The following is a 13,353-nucleotide window of genomic DNA, read 5'->3' on the forward strand; positions in this document are numbered from 1 at the left end:
TGGAGGCGTAATCTGGGTCTCTGGGTATGGCGCAGCGATCCGCCGGCGCAAATCTGCACTTACGCCGCGCATCTCCCAAAAAAACGGTGTAAGTGCTACATGAATCTGCCCCACAGTGTGTGGAAAGCTGTCTGCCCTGGAAGACTACATCCCTGGTGTGGGGGGACTTTGTGCCTGGCGGACTGGGAAGGCTGGTAGACCTGAGGTGGCTAGCGAGTCCAAGGGGGCTGGAGGAAGTCCGGAAGTCTGGGAGACAGTAAGCTGGAGAATCCTGTTGAGGCCAGGAGTGGGCCAGGTATAGCAGGTACTGCAAGGCTGAGTGAGCCTTGGAGCCAGGAGGCTTGGTATTTTTCTTTCTATGAACATTACTGGAGAAGAACCCCTGCGTGGGAATCCTGTGTGTGAACTGTTTATTTTTGCCTTTTAAATAAAAATGGGCTGCCATGCCCTCAAACCTAACATCTGACTGCTGTGGACTCGCTGAAAAATGCATTTACCATTGAGTTAACAACCCCCAATGTTTACACCGGGTACACTAAACCCACTCAGGCTGGAGTGGCGAAAGAAACATTACAAGTGGGAGCAGGACTGTTTCCCTATTGCTACGCCTGAATCTGCTATTTCTCCTTCTGCTGAATCTTTACTCCACCACTAGTTTTATTGTTTTTACCCGGCTGGGTAATAAAGAGCACAGAAAAGGACACCTGTCGTGGACATTCCGTTACTACTACTTTCACCATACACCCCTAGACGGCGGAGGAGCCACGAGGTAACATGCCACCCAAAACAAACCAGCAGCTCCTTCGGGGGTAGTGCTACAGCTATATTACATGTTTGGTTTTGGGTTTAATACTGCTATAAGCTTTTTTAACCACTTAAGCCCCGGACCATATTGCTGGTCAAAGACCAGAGCACTTTTTGCGATTCGGCACTGCGTCGTTTTAACTGACAATTGCGCGGTCGTGCGACATGGCTCCCAAACAAAATTGGCGTCCTTTTTTTCCCACAAATAGAGATTTCTTTTGGTGGTATTTGATCACCTCTGCGGTTTTTAGTTTTTGCGCTATAAACAAACATAGAGCGACAATTTTGAAAAAAATGAATATTTTTTACCATAATAAATATCCCCCCAAAAATATATAAAAAAAAAAAAAATTTCCCTCAGTTTAGGCCGATACGTATTCTTCTACATATTTTTCATAAAAAAATCGCAATAAGCATTTATTGATTGGTTTGCGCAAAAGTTATAGCGTTTACAAAATAGGGGGTCGTTTTATGGCATTTTTATTAATATTTTTTTTTTTTTTTACTAGTAATGGCGTCGATCAGGGTTTTTTTTTCCGGTACTGCGACATTATGGCGGACACTTTTGACACATTTTTGGGACCATTGGCATTTTTTTAGCGATCAGTGCTATAAAAATGCGTTGATTACTATAAAAATGCCACTGGCAGGGAAGGGGTTAACACTAGGGGGCGGGGAAGGGGTTAAGTATGTTCCCTGGGTGTGTTCTTACTGAAGGGGGGGTGGGACTGACTTGGGGAAATGACTGATCTTCTGTTCATACATTGTATGAACAGACGGTCAGGCATTTCTCCCCCTGACAGGACCGGGAGCTGTGTGTTTACACACACAGCTCTCGGTTCTCGCTCCTGTAACGAGCGATCGCGGGTGCCCGGCGGTGATCGCGACTGCCAGGCACGAGCGCGGGAGTCAGGAGCGCGCGCGCCCCTATTGGCTGCTGGGAGAGATGACGTGCTCTCGCCCAGCAGAGCCGACCTGCCGCCGTAAAACTGCGACGGCTGGTCGGCAAGCAGTTAAATTTCAAAAATAAAAAAAAATGCATTTATTTTAAAACTAAAGGCAATGTAAGTGCCCAAAGTACAATGAAACTATGAACTGGCCATTTCAGTGTGGTACGTGGGCTTTAAGAAAAGGTACCGTTTTTTTTTAAAGAGAAAAAAGAAAACCTTTCTCCGCTTTCGCTGTATTAACAGCCCTTTGAAAACGCACATCACAATGTATTGCAGTGTACCAAAATAGAACAAAGTCTATGAGTAGCTGCGTGTGTCTCAGTTCTCTAATATGTCCCCTACTATGTAACATTTATAGAAATGACTTGTACCTCTTGGTCTGTGAGCGAGCTCATTAATGCTTCTCAGTGTACCAAACCTGAAATAGCTGACACAAGGTCGTATTCCCACATTTCCTTCATTAAAAAGTCTGTGAAAAATGTTTTTTATTGGAGCTCTACAGTAAAAGAAAAAAAAAAACGTTGAATAGAAATACCTAGCCTGCTTCCTCTACCAGTTTACTCCAATAAAGAAGAAAAAAAAGCATACTGGGAGGTACTGGGACTTTGAGTTGAGTTCATACAAAGTAATGAGAGGACAAAAACATTCGTAGAGCTCATTGGCTCTGAGTAGGCCGCTCCAGGAGGTACCCAGCAGGTTGCCAGAAAAAAGCATGCACTAAAGGAAGGAGCTTCAGACCTAAGGATAAAAGAGTCCAAAGTCGTTTATTAGTATATACAACACGTTTCGGGGGTCAGAGAAAACTCCCCCTTCATCAGGGCTTCAGTTAAAATAAGACTCAAAAGTATAGTTTTCCTGTGTGAAGTGAAGCTAATTGCTAGATCAAGAGAGTTACCAGCCAGCAGTATCTCAGTGAGCAATCAAGAGCTCCACCAGTGGCGGCCCGTCCATAGGGACGCCCGGGCAATTATACCCTCCCCCCTCCCCCTCCCGTAGTTACACACAAAAAAAAAACGGGCCCTTTAAGAACTTTTATTTAGCTAAAATGTAATTTTAACTGCAGTTCTGGCGGCCGTCTATAGAGGGCGCTGCAGCGCCACCCCCTCTCGCAAATAACATACATTTATGCATTGTATTGCACGAATGTATGTTATTGTTGGTTGCCAGCTGCCTGGTCTATTCAGATAACCGGACATATCCTGAATAACGGCAGCTGGTTGGCTGAGCGGAACTGCCTATCAGAGCCCTCCGGCTCTCGGATGTCTATCCTCGGACCGCAGCTCCCCTGCTTTCGTTGGATAAGACTGACAGCCGTTTCAGCCAATCAGGTTCCCGAATTCTGGTTATCACTAACCTGATTGGCTGAAGCGTCACCAAGGCGGAAGAAGACATCGAGGGAGGACATGGAAGCTTCAGTTAAGTGCATTTTACAGGGAACTGTGGCGAAAATTGATGGGCACATTGGCAGCCTTTTACAGGGCACAGTGGCGAAAATTGATGGGCACAGTGGATACAATTAATGGGCACAGTGGGGACACGTGATGGCACAGTGGGGACACTTGATGGCACAGTGGGGACAATTGATGGTATGGCACAGTGGGAACAATTGATGGTATGGCACAGTGGGGACAATTGATGGCATGGCACAGTGGTGACAATTGATGGCACAGTGGCTGCATTTGATGGCACAGTGGCTGCATTTGATGGCACAGTGGCTGCATTTGATGGGCACAGTGGCTGCGTTTGGGCACAGTGGTGACAATTGATGGGCAAAGTGGTGACAATTGATGGCACAGTGGTGACAATTGATGGCACAGTGGTAACAATTGATGGCACAGTGGCTGCATTTGATGGCTTGACACTTGGCTGTGTTTGATGGCACAGTGGCTGCGTTTGGCATGGCACAGTGGTGACAATTGATGGGCAAAGTGGTGACAATTGATGGCACAGTGGTGACAATTGATGGCACAGTGGTAACAATTGATGGCACAGTGGCTGCATTTGATGGCTTGACACTTGGCTGTGTTTGATGGCACAGTGGCTGCGTTTGGCATGGCACAGTGGTGACAATTGATGGTTACAGTGGTGACAATTGATGGCACAGTGGCGACAATTGATGGCACAGTGGTGACAATGGACACAGTGGTGATAAATGATGGCACAGTGGCTGCGTTTGATGGCATGGCACAGTGGCTGCATTTGATGGCATGGCACAGTGGCGACAATTGATGGCACAGTGGCGACAATTGATGGCACAGTGGCTGCATTTGATGGGCACAGTGGCTGTGTTTGATGGGCACAGTGAGGCTGCAATTGTTTTTTTTTTGTTTATTTGCGCCCCCCCCAAAAATGTTGAGCACCAGCCGCCACTGATCTCCACTTATAGTTGACATCTGGGCATGAAGTAGGGGGGGAATCTCCCCAGTGGGGACATGGACAGCAATACAACCCAGGAAGAGATTCTAAACCTACCCCACTCAACTGTGTTTTTAATGCAGTCTGTGTTCAGTTGGGTGAATTGTTCCTCAATTCCTGGTCTCTCTCACACCTGTCAAATAGAAGGTGGGAAGATTTACTTACTGTTCCGTTTAATGAAGACAAATCTTCCAAATGGGGACACAGGCAGCAATAAAAACCCAATAGGCGTTCAAACCCTTCCCTACTCTATCAAAAACTATTAAAAAAATTGAAGTTGGGTTTTAACTGTGGGAGAATTGATTTATTAGCAGGATTTACTGACTTCATACAATGCTGCTCCATGCTCTGAGAAGTAGGACCCCACTCACTGTATTTCAATAATCAGGCTGTCATTTATTACATACAGTAAATGACTGACTGTATTCCTTGTGTTGGTGCTCAGGAAGCAGGGGCGGACTGACTATTCGGACACTAGGGAACTGCCCGAGGGCCCCATACCACTAGGGGGCCCCATCAGGGTTGCCAGCCTCAGTAAAACCAGGGACAGTATGTAAAACTTTTTTTTTTTTTTACATCTGTCCCTGAAATGTCCCTCACCGACATCCTTTTGGTCTAAAAACCCCAAGATTATAGCTGCCATGCCTCTCCAGTACCCTTTCATTGTGTGTATGTGTATTGTGTGTGTGTGTGTGTGTGTGTGTGTGTATACTGTGTTGCCTGGGGGCCCCATTGTAACGGAATGGCCTGTGACACCCAGAGACTTTTGAAGGATGCAGGGTACTCTTGTACCAGCTTTACCAATGAATCTTGGGTCTAGGGTCATCCTATGTCCCTTAGGGGCATAGGATGCCTGAGAACTGATATCTCGGATTACATGAGATGGGACATTAATGATAATTCATGTATTGCAGGATCTTGACATATTACAGGTGGTTTATTCTGACCCCAACAGGTCAATAAGAGTGTCTCATTCAATGTATAACATAGACTGTTGAGGTGCTAATTAAGTCTGCTACTGTTAAGATGTTAATTGATGGTAATCACATCCAGCTACCTGGCTGTAGTGATGAAAGCTGTGATTGCATTCTATTGTCTATTGTGTTAATTAGGTCTTCTCCTAAGATATTTCATTGTGTATGCTAATGACACTGTTTTGTGGGAAAAGACTATTGATAATAGATGTGGAATGTGACTTGTTAGCTGTAGTAATTAACTCCTCTAGATGCGGTGCCAGAATGTCTGTCTGGGATGTGGATTGAGGGGGGAACTCGTTAAGCACCCATTGTGTGATGTTTTGGGTGGAGAGTTTCATTGTCCCTGTGATTACTGTAGCATGCTTGTAACTGTATATAACAAGGCTGAGTTACCATTAAAGCATTCATTCGTTTTAACCAGAGAGAACAGAGCTGTATGTCTCGTCCTTCTGGGGAATGGAATGGATCCTGTCTGCTGGATTGTGGAGTGTCTGGGTTGGTGGAATGGAATATCGTAAACGGTGTTAACCCCTGAACGTTACACCACAATCTCCTTTTGCCCAGGGGGCCCCATGAGTTGTCAGTCCGCCCCTGTGTATGTGTTTTATTACAGCAAAAAAAAATTCATTTTTTTTCAAAATTGCTCCCAAACAAAATTGGCGTCCTTTTTTCCCCACAAATAGAGCTTTCTTTTGGTGGTATTTGATCACCCCTGCGGTTTTTATTTTTTGCGCTATAAACAAAAATAGAGCGACAATTTTGAAAAAAAATTAATTTTTTTTTGCTGTAATAAATATCCCCAAAAATATCTAAAAAAAACTTTTTTTTTTTTTTCCTCAGTTTAGGCCAATACGTATTCTTCTACATATTTTTCGTAAAAAAAAAATCGCAATAAGCGTTTATTGATTGGTTTGCGCAAAAGTTATAGCGTTTACAAAATAGGGCATAGTTTTATGGCATTTTTATTAATATTTTTTTTTTACTAGTAATGGCGGTGATCAGCGATTTTATTGGTACTGCAACCTTATGGCGGATACTTTTGACACATTTTTGGGACCATTGGCATTTTTATAGCGATCAGTGCTATAAAAATGCATTGATTACTATAAAGATGACACTGGCAGGGAAGGGGTTAACACTAGGGGGCGAGGAAGTGGTTAATTATGTTCCCTGCGTGTGTTCTAACTGTAAGGGGGGGTGAGACTGACTAGGGGAAATCACTGATCGCTGTTCATACATTGTATGAACAGACAATCGGGCATTTCTCCCCCTGACAGGACCAGGAGCTGTGGGCCAGATTCATAGAAGAAATACGCCGGAGTGTCTACTGATACTCCGGCGTATTTTCAAATTTGCCGCGTCGTATCTTAATTTGTGATTCACAAACAAGATACAGCAGCATTTGGCTAAGATCCGACAGGATCTTAGGTTGCAATACTTCGGCCGCCGCTGGGTGGAGTTCGCGTAGTTTTCCAGCATCGGGTATGCAAATTAGCTTTTACGGCGATCCACAAAGCTACTCGCGTGCGTTACGTCGTCGCAAGTCGTTTTTTTCCCGTCGCAAAGTTAAGCCTGCTTTTTCATGGCTTAACTTTACACCAGCCATGTTAAAGTATGGCCGTCGTTCCCGCGTCGAATTTAAACAATTTTTTTTTTCCGGCGTAAGTACGTTGCGCACGTCGCCATTCACAAACACGTCGGGGCGCCGTAATTTCGCGCAAAGCACGTCGGGAAATTTACTAACGGAGCATGCGCAGAACGTTCGGCGCGGGAGCGTGCTTAATTTAAATGGTACACGCCCCATTTGAATTAGGCGGGCTTGCGCCGGACGGCTTTACGTTACACCGCCGTAAGTTTACACGCAAGTGCTTGGTGAATCAGGCACTTGCGCTGAAAACTTGCGGCGGTGTAACGTAAAGACGATACGTTACGCCGCCGTGATTCTTTCTGAATCTGGCCCTGTGCGTTTACACACACAGCTCCCGGTCCTCGCTCTGTAACGAGCGATCGCGGGTGCCAGGCGGTAATCGTGCCCCTATTGGCTGAATCGCGAGATGACGTATAGCTACGTGATCTCGCGCAGCCGGAAAAAAATGCTTTTTTTCCTTCTTCACCACTGCTTGGGGACTGATTAAAAAAAACTCCTGGAGTTCGGTTTATAGCCTTCAAAAATTGTCAAATATTGTACAAGAATTCATTATTCAAAATATTGGAGGCACAAGAAACACACATCACACAATGGAAAATATACTTAGTTTATCTGCAACATTAATTTCTCCTTACATGGATAATAAAATATACTGTAATACATATAAATACTATTGTGACATAGCCCTTGCCTTATAAAGGTGTAAGCACAAGCATTTATTATACCAAGCCAACAACAACATCATGTCAATTTCATGCATGAAGTATTTTCACATATAGTGGTATATACCTGAAAAGGCAAATGTAGGACCTTTTTTCCCTTCCAAGGATACTACAAGAGAATACTGGACTGGGAGATCTGGTGCATTGTAATTGGCGCTCTCAATTTGGGATAATCTATTTTTGAATGCCAAATGTTCAGTTTACGGGCACTATGTGTCCCGGATTGCCCGGGACAGACCCGCATTTTGCAGGTCTGTCCCGGGCACATTTATTCCAGGACAATACAGTGTCCCGGGATGAAACTGACACAGCCCCCCCCCCCCCCTGGGCCAATCTGATCCCGCCCCCTGCTTGTGATTGGAGAAATTATAAATCCCGCCTCTTGTGTCCAATCACTGTGCTGTGATTCGTTACAGCACAAGCTGATTTTTGGGAAGGGGTCCCTGAATGGTAGTTTGGAAATGTGGTCACCCTAACGGGCAGGTTAAACCAGGTGGGACAGTACCTAGGACAGCAGGGTAAGGATTGGCAGCACTAAGCCTAAAAAATGTGGCTGTGATGATGGTTTTAATATTTTGTTGCTCCTCAGGCCACCTCTGAATATTTGTGGCTCTATACAAAACGTTGAGTCCGAAGATTGACCATCGTTCATGAAACTTAGAACTTTTTCTCTTATTTGCTAGTAGGCACAGTAAAAAAAAAAGTAGCAGTTAATATATAGAGCAGACTTCAAACGACAGTCTAGCATTCGTTTTTACCAAAATAATTGCATGATGCGAGGGCTGCAGTTTGAAGCTGGGTATACCCAGACCGAAAATTGTCCGATTTAGCAGGAGCAGGTCATTTTCCATCAAGGTGTACTGATGACTGTTCAACAGTCCAGGGCTGTCTTAACCACTTACCCCCCGGACCATATTGCTGCCCAAAGACCAGAGTACTTTTTGCGATTCGGGACTGCGTCGCTTTAACATACAATTGCGCGGTCGTGCGACGTGGCTCCCAAACAAAATTGGCGTCCTTTTTTTCCCACAAATAGAGCTTACTTTTGGTGGTATTTGATCACCTCTGCAGTTTTTAGTTTTTGCGCTATAAACAAAAATAGAGCGACAATTTTGAAAAAAATGAATATTTTTTACATTTTGCTATAATAAATATCCCCCAAAAATATATAAAAAAACATTTTTTTTCCTCAGTTTAGGCCGATACGTTTTCTTCTACATATTTTTCGTTAAAAAAAAATCGCAATAAGCGTTTATTGATTGGTTTGCGCAAAAGTTATAGCGTTTACAAAATAGGGGGTATTTTTATGTCATTTTTATTATATTTTTTTTACTAGTAATGGCGGCGATCAGCGATTTTTTTTTTCGGTACTGCGACATTATGGCGGACACTTCGGACACTTTTGACACATTTTTGGGACCATTGGCATTTTTATAGCGATCAGTGCTATAAAAATGCATTGGATTACTATAAAAATGCCACTGGCAGTGAAGGGGTTAACACTAGGCACTAGGGGGCGGGGAAGGGGTTAAGTATGCCTGGGTGTGTTCTTACTGTGGGGGGGGGGGGTGGCCTCACTAGGGGAAACACTGATCCTCGGTTCATACATTGTATGAACCGAAGATCAGCATTTCCCACGCTGACAGGACTGGGAGCTGTGTGTTTACACACACAGCTCCCGGTCCCCGCTCTGTAACGAGCGATCGCGTGTGCCCGGCGGCGATCGTGCCCGCCGGGCACACGCACGGGAGTCGGGGGCGAGCGGGGGGCGCGCGCGCCCCTAGTGAAGGCTGGGAGAGAGGACGTCATATTACGTGCTCTCGCCCAGCCGAGCCACCTTGTGGACGTATAACGACGGTGCGCGGTCGGCAAGTGGTTAATGCACAGGCACCCCTTTTATGTTGATTGATGTCATGTAACTTGGTGCAATATTTTATGTGTATATGTTTTCAGTGTAAACCATACCAGAGTTTATTGTTTTATACCTTTCTACCCATTAAATATTTTTTCTACTTTTTTACAACATTTGTTACTTTGTTGCATTTTTCAAATTTCCTTGCTGCCTAAAAACCCCACTGGGGAGCCCTCCCATACAAAGCCAATGTTAAGTATGGCCGTCGTTCCCGCGTCGAAATTTGAAAATTTTACGTCGTTTGCGTAAGTCGTCCGTGAATAGGGCTGGACGTAATTTATGTTCACGTCGAAACCAATACGTCCTTGCGGCGTACTTTGGAGCAATGCACACTGGGATATGTCCACGGACGGCGCATGCGCCGTTCGTTAAAAACATCAATCACATCGGGTCACCAGTCATTAACATAAAACACGCCCCCCTGTTCCACATTTGAATTAGGCGCGCTTAGGCCAGCCCATTTACGCTACGCCGCCGTAACTTAGGAGGCAAGTGCTTTGTGAATACAGCACTTGCCTCTCTGACTTACGGCGGCATAGCGTATATGCGATACGCTACGCCGCCTCAAAGATATGCCAGTCTATCTGAATCTAGCTAAAAGTGTGCAGCAAGATATCATACTAAAGCCTTGTGCACACGATCGGATTATCCAATGGGAATTGTGTGATGACAGGCTGTTGTCGGAAAATCCGACCGTTTGTATGCTCAATCGAACAATTGTTGTCGGATTTTCCCCCAACAAATGTTAGATAGCATGCTTTAAAATTTTCCGCCAACAAATGTGTGTTGTCGGATTATCCGATCGGACAAAACTCCAAAGTACAATCACGCATGCTCAGAAGTAATGCTAACCATAATACAACATTAGCAGAAGTTGCCCAAAAGGTGGCGCTAAAGAGCTGAAAAACCACGGTGTTTCGTGTTTGTTGGCCAACAATTTGTGCCGTTTGTATGCAAGACAAATTCCTGGCCAACGCCCTTTGGACAAAAGTCCTACGCTTTGTCCGCGGAAAATCCGATCGCGTGGAAAGGTTTGGAAAAGCCTTAAGCTGCTTTCACACTGATCCGTATTTCTTCCACTTTTGTATCTAAAAAAGCCTAAAAAAAGGGTATGACCATAAGATCCTATGGAACTCTTCATACTGATCAGTTGCGTATCCGCTGCGTTTTAAAAAATCCTGAATGCCACATTTTTGGTGCATGTTTGGTGTGTGAAAAAAAAGTACCAAAAAATGCACCTCCCCACTGAAATGAATTGAAACTGCATCAAAACCTCATCAAAAACTTTTACTAGTTTAATTTAAAAAATATAATGATATATAAATAAATATCTAATAAATAAATAAATATCAGATCTGTATTAATATATCTTTTTTATCTGCCTAAAGTTCAACTTTATAGGCACATTTTTTATGATTTTGAATTATTTATATTTATTTGTGTTTACACATTTTAACTGCCGTTTAATATCTAGTAGTAGTTAGTCACATTCAGCTGGACTTTTTAAAGTGTCATTAAAACCACATAATTTAAAACTGTCAGTACATGCTGTATTACATGCTGTTAATACTCACTCAGTCACTATGGGATCCATTTTGTGTTCACTGTCCCTCCCTCCTTGTCTTTATCCCTGCTGCAGCCTGAGATTGTGTAGACCAGCATCTGCCGCTGAGTATGCTCCAGTTTCAGTTCCCTTCTAAACTGTTTGTTTCCTCTTTTTTCTTATCTGCGCATCTCACCTGACTATAGACCCATCCATCCAACACTGCGATCCTCCATTCCTCACTACTCCAACATAACTCTGCTGTCACCCATTCCTTGCCCCCATCTCCCACCACTGTTCCCCGCTTCACACCTTCCTTAACAGATGTTGTGTCCTCCAATCCTCACCTTCCCCCATCCAACGCTGTGATCTCCATCCCTCACCACTCCATCTGAAGCTGCTATTCCGTCTCCTCAGCTCTTATCTCCTTAACTGTCCGGCGCTCCTCGCCCCTTCCATTCAACACAGCGGCACCCTGCTAATAACCTACCACCAAACACTGCGTTCCCTGCTCCTCACACCTCCATCCAATTTGGCCGTGCCCTGCTTATTATCCCCCATGCCACACTGCTGTCACTGGCTCCTCACCCCTCCAGTCTCACCCTGCTGCCTCCTGCTCCATGCCTAACTTATCCAGAGCAGCTGTCCTCTGCTCCTCACCCCCCATCCAACATTGCTTTCCCCAGCTTCTCTTCCCTACATTTACCATTGTTGTCCCCTGCTCCTCTCACCTCTTATCCAACACTTCTTTTCTCTGATTCTCATCCCTACATTCAACACTGTAGTCCCCTGCTCCTCACCCCCTTCTCAAAATGTGGTCTCCTGCTCCTCACACCCTTCCCAAACTGCGGTCTCCTGCTCCTCACCCCCCATCCCAAACTGCGGTCTCCTGCTCCTCACCCCCCATCCCAAACTGCGGTCTCCTGCTCCCCCCCCCAATCCCAAACTGCGGTCTCCTGCTCCCCCCCCCAATCCCAAACTGCGGTCTCCTGCTCCCCCCCCCCAATCCCAAACTGCGGTCTCCTGCTCCTCACCCCCCATCCCAAACTGCGGTCTCCTGCTCCTCACCCCCCATCCCAAACTGCGGTCTCCTGCTCCCCCCCCCAATCCCAAACTGCGGTCTCCTGCTCCCCCCCCCAATCCCAAACTGCGGTCTCCTGCTCCTCACCCCCCATCCCAAACTGCAGTCTCCTGCTTCTCACCCCCCATCCCAAACTGCAGTCTCCTGCTCCTCACCCCCCATCCAACATTGCTTTCCCCAGCTTCTCTTCCCTACATTTACCATTGTTGTCCCCTGCTCCTCTCACCTCTTATCCAACACTTCTTTTCTCTGATTCTCATCCCTACATTCAACACTGTAGTCCCCTGCTCCTCACCCCCTTCTCAAAATGTGGTCTCCTGCTCCTCACACCCTTCCCAAACTGCGGTCTCCTGCTCCTCACCCCCCATCCCAAACTGCGGTCTCCTGCTCCTCACCCCCCATCCCAAACTGCGGTCTCCTGCTCCCCCCCCCCAATCCCAAACTGCGGTCTCCTGCCCCCCCCCCCCAATCCCAAACTGCGGTCTCCTGCTCCTCACCCCCCATCCCAAACTGCAGTCTCCTGCTTCTCACCCCCCATCCCAAACTGCAGTCTCCTGCTCCTCACCCCCCATCCAACATTGCTTTCCCCAGCTTCTCTTCCCTACATTTACCATTGTTGTCCCCTGCTCCTCTCACCTCTTATCCAACACTTCTTTTCTCTGATTCTCATCCCTACATTCAACACTGTAGTCCCCTGCTCCTCACCCCCTTCCCAAACTGCGGTCTCCTGCTCCTCACCCCCTTCCCAAACTGCGGTCTCCTGCTCCTCACCCCCTTCCCAAACTGCGGTCTCCTGCTCCTCACCCCCTTCCCAAACTGCGGTCTCCTGCTCCTCACCCCCTTCCCAAACTGTGGTCTCCTGCTCCTCATCCCCCATTCCAAACTGCAATCTCCTGCTCCTCCCCCCCCATCCCAAACTGCAATCTCCTGCTCCTCACCCCCCTTCCCAAACTGCGGTCTCCTGCTCCCCCCCCCCCAATCCCAAACTGCGGTCTCCTGCTCCTCACCCCCCCTTCCCAAACTGCGGTCTCCTGCTCCTCACCCCCCATCACAAACTGCGGTCTCCTGCTCCTCACACCCTTCCCAAACTGCGGTCTCCTGCTCCTCACCCCCCCATCCCAAACTGCGGTCTCCTGCTCCTCACCCCCCATTCAAAACTGCGGTCTCCTGCTCCTCACCCCCCATTCAAAACTGCGGTCTCCTGCTCCTCACCCCCCCATCCCAAACTGCGGTCTCCTGCTCCTCACCCCCCATCCCAAACTGCGGTCTCCTGCTCCTCACCCCCCATTCCAAACTGCGGT

Source organism: Rana temporaria, chromosome 12 (assembly GCF_905171775.1).
Source record: "Rana temporaria chromosome 12, aRanTem1.1, whole genome shotgun sequence".
Taxonomy (NCBI): domain Eukaryota; kingdom Metazoa; phylum Chordata; class Amphibia; order Anura; family Ranidae; genus Rana; species Rana temporaria.